This window comes from Mizuhopecten yessoensis, unplaced genomic scaffold (assembly GCF_002113885.1).
Source record: "Mizuhopecten yessoensis strain PY_sf001 unplaced genomic scaffold, ASM211388v2 scaffold399, whole genome shotgun sequence".
Classification (NCBI taxonomy): domain Eukaryota; kingdom Metazoa; phylum Mollusca; class Bivalvia; order Pectinida; family Pectinidae; genus Mizuhopecten; species Mizuhopecten yessoensis.
In genome coordinates, this window is record NW_018403527.1 from 7,965 (window position 1) to 11,899 (window position 3,935).

The 3,935-nt window shown below is 36.8% G+C and overlaps 1 long non-coding RNA gene across 1 annotated transcript in view; it reads left to right on the top strand.

Annotated features, from left to right (window-relative positions):
• Window positions 1-1,718: 1,718 nt before the first annotated feature.
• Window positions 1,719-3,935, top strand: part of LOC110447566 — a 12,461-nt gene continuing 10,244 nt past the window's right edge. The window contains exons 1-2 of the long non-coding RNA XR_002462612.1: window positions 1,719-1,815; window positions 2,725-2,799. This is a non-coding gene — a long non-coding RNA (uncharacterized LOC110447566). The remainder of the gene's footprint in view (window positions 1,816-2,724; window positions 2,800-3,935) is intronic.

Below are 3,935 nucleotides of genomic sequence, written 5' to 3' on the forward strand. Positions count from 1 at the left end.
GTGGATTGTGGAATCCTATCATGGTCGTCTGAAACACTGGACGTTCTTCCGAACGCAATTGGTGTCTAACAGCTTTATCAATGTCATCGAGGCTTTGCTTCGAACCGTCACAGCCTGTCTGAATGGTATTAGAGGACCGATCTACCAGAGATCTCCAGAGAGAGATGCCAAAGATAGGCTAATGGCTGAACGTATGAAGGACCGTTTGACAACACCGAATGGTTTAGCTCAGAGAGTCAAGACAGATCCGGATCTATCTAGACGGGCAAGGTCCGAGTTTGTCAAGATGGATGCATCTTCCGTACTGTTTCCCCGTCTCGATCTTGATTACTTGAGAACCATTACGTGTGGAACGTATCAGATATCTCTGGCTCCTGGTTACATCGCCGAACATTTAAGTGATGACGGAGACTATGAGGTGTGGCTTTACCAGCACTCCCCAGACCTTCTCCGATGTCAAATACATTCTCGACACAAAAGCCAAACGAAATATAACGTTTGGATACGGTTCACCGTTTCACCCGATGTTGAGGCCCCAATAAAGGACTACTACTGCCAGTGCCCAGTTGGAGAGAGAACGATGGGAATGTGTGCGCACATCTCCAGTATCTTGTACTACCTTGGGTATTACAGGACGCTGGAAAACCCTCGACCATTACAACCACAGGTAAAGAAATTCCGACAAAACTTGAAATAGTTTTCCATGCGGCAACGGAGTGCATATGTCGAAAGTATGTTTGGGGCTCGATATGAAAGATCCCCGTTACCATGTGACTAACCAAACTTATAAATATAGGTATTATACAATCGCCCGTAGCTATGAACACTCCCGTAAATGCGAAAACCAACCAAAATCATAAGGAACACGTTTTGTTTGTTGTTCTGTCTATTTGTCAGCCAATGTCTTCAACCACGGGGACTTGTGAAGTAGCCATCTTGGATTTTTTTTATGAAAAAGTGTTTCTCTCACTTTTTTTCATATCTGTGTACATATTCTCAACATACCGAGCAAATACTCTCGTTTTTTTGTTAATTATCTAAAGAAAGTCGAAAATCGGCAATTCAACCATAGGCTAATTCAACCCAACATTTGAAAATGTTCCACCACTTACATTTTGATGATTTTTCCTCTCATCAATAGCATATTACGTACTGTTTAATAGGATAAAAATTGGTTTGCATCCAACGCCCATAAAAGGGTGTATTCTCTAAAAAACACAGTTTTTGTGTCTAAAATGTTATCATCGAAAATGGCATTTTTGAGATTGTTTCTTCCATAAAACAGCCAAATGGCGCGATGGAAACATGATTTTTTGTCACAATCATGCCATGAATGTATTCTTTACGGTGACCATCATTTGATTAGATTTTCATTAATATTTTACATAACATGCACATTTTATCAACACTTAGACAGCTTCTGAAAGGTACAACTTTGAGGAGCCATAAAAAACAAACCAAGTGACCTAAATCTTTATACTTTATAGATTTGTGACCACAACGGCATGGGCAATGCACCACCAACAGGAAATTTGAATCAGAGAAGGGGCCGTTTTGGAAACCGGCCCTTTGTTATATCCCTGTATAAAGTCAAGTAGGCTTTATCCCAGCTTCTCAAATTGAGAACTGATGACCAGGAGTAAATAAATTTACAATTCAGATAAAGCAACTAAGGACCTTTTCATTCATGAAGTGCTTTTGATTCTGGTACATTCGAGTCTGAGGAAGAGGCGTTTTGGAATTTTAGCCAATTGATTCTAGTACATCTGAATCTTGAGAAGAAGATTTCTGAAGCATTGGTCAACGTGGAATGGGGTAGGAATGCCAAATTTACAATTTGATAACCTCTGCCACCCATGATGATTCTTACCAAGTTTGAAAGAAATCCATGCATTCACTGGTTCCTAAGCGAATGATAATAAAACAGTTTATGAACGATGCACTTTAATGGAAGTAAGAGATCACATTAGGTCACTTGAGCATTTGTTTCTTTAAATTGTATGGTAAATATTCCTATATCGATACTTGAATATTTTACCAATTAACAAAAAACAAGAAAATCACTAAAACTGATGGATTATGCTCCTCAAAAAGGTCATTTGGGACTAGAATAAAGGTTAAATGATTTCATTTCATTTCATCAACTTTTATTGAGTAAACAATAAGATTGCACAGTAGGCTAGGGCTATATAAATTCTCTCCTTAGGTTAACATGACAAAGACAAAGATGAAACGATTAGTAAGAAAATATTGATGTAAATTATATATTTTAAGTAGCATAAAGCTCCAGTCTATATACAGCAGATGGTAAAGGGGAGATAAATCCATGAATGTTTCAACTATATATAAATAATTTTGAGCTATACAATGTTCTTATTAATAAGTCAATCAGAATTTATTAGTAATAGGCAAGCAATACAATGCCCTTATGATATATTAAACAGAGACATTGCTACAAATTTATTTTTATGTTCATGCCAGTCATAAATGCCCCCTGTTCATACCCTGTTGCTGTTACACGAAGTAGTTAACAGAATAGAACCATGTAGTATCAATATATAGCCATTGCTAGGAAAGATAAAATAGTAAGGGATACAACTACAACACAATTTTACAAAATAAAATGAAGCAATTCAGCTAGAAGATTTTGAAAGACATGTTCAAAATGTGTAAGATGTTTTGCCAGTGTTCATTGTGTAAATCTTACATCCCATCGACTTTCAGACACGAAGTCTCTAACGGCCTCTACCGTTCACATATCATCCACTCGAGAAGAATCCAGATTCAACCACAGAACACGTAAGCATTCAAACTTAGCAGAGTTTTGTTTTACTTTATTGCACCCATCAGTAAAAACAGCACCCAAAGCTTAATCCTTTAGGTGTATAGTATAACTATCAATGTATATATTACAATCAGTAGAATCACAAAAAATATAGATTGTTTTAATTAACAAAATAAGCCTTTTTGTGTTGTTTATATATTTAAGAACATTATCAAGTATGGATTTCTTTTCAGTATTGTTTAACATATCGCTTCCATTAAGAATTTTATTAGAGTCTGTCTCTCATCAATATACATTGGACATTGTAAAAGATAATGGATAGAAGTTTCATAATCATCACCACACGGACAAGATGACGACTCTTTCAAGTGATCTTTGAACAGATCATAGTTCAGGTTACTCGCCTCATTTCTCAGTTGACATAAGATTATGTTACCATTTCTGCTTTCATAATTTTTAAATGAATCAGATATATCATTATTGAAACATATTTTATTATACACCTTGGCCTTAAATTTATTAAGAGTAGGGGAATGTACTATATCATTTCAAAGTCCATTGAACTTGTTGCGCATTACTGGTCAGAAACGTTTAGCATAGTGGTGCATATTGAGACCTTGACTATACAGACCCCATAGTGGTACATAATGAGACCTTGACTATACAGACCCCATAGTGGTTCATAATAAGACCTTGACTATACAGACCCCATAGTGGTAAATAATGAGACCTTGACTATACAGACCCCATAGTGGTATATAATGTGACCTTGACTATACAGACCCCACAGTGGTACATAATGTTACCTTGACTATACAGACCCCATAGTGGTACATAGTACATAATGATACCTTGACTATACAGACCTCATAGTGGTACATAATGTGACCTTGACTACACAGACCCCTTAGTGGTACATAATGAGACCTTGACTATACAGACCCCATAGTGGTACATAATGAGACCTTGACTATACAGACCTCATAGTGGTACATAATGATACCTTGACTATACAGACCCCACAGTGGTACATAATGATACCTTGACTATACAGACCTCATAGTGGTACATAATGTGACCTTGACTACACAGACCCCTTAGTGGTACATAATGAGACCTTGACTATACAGACCCCACAGTGGTACATAAT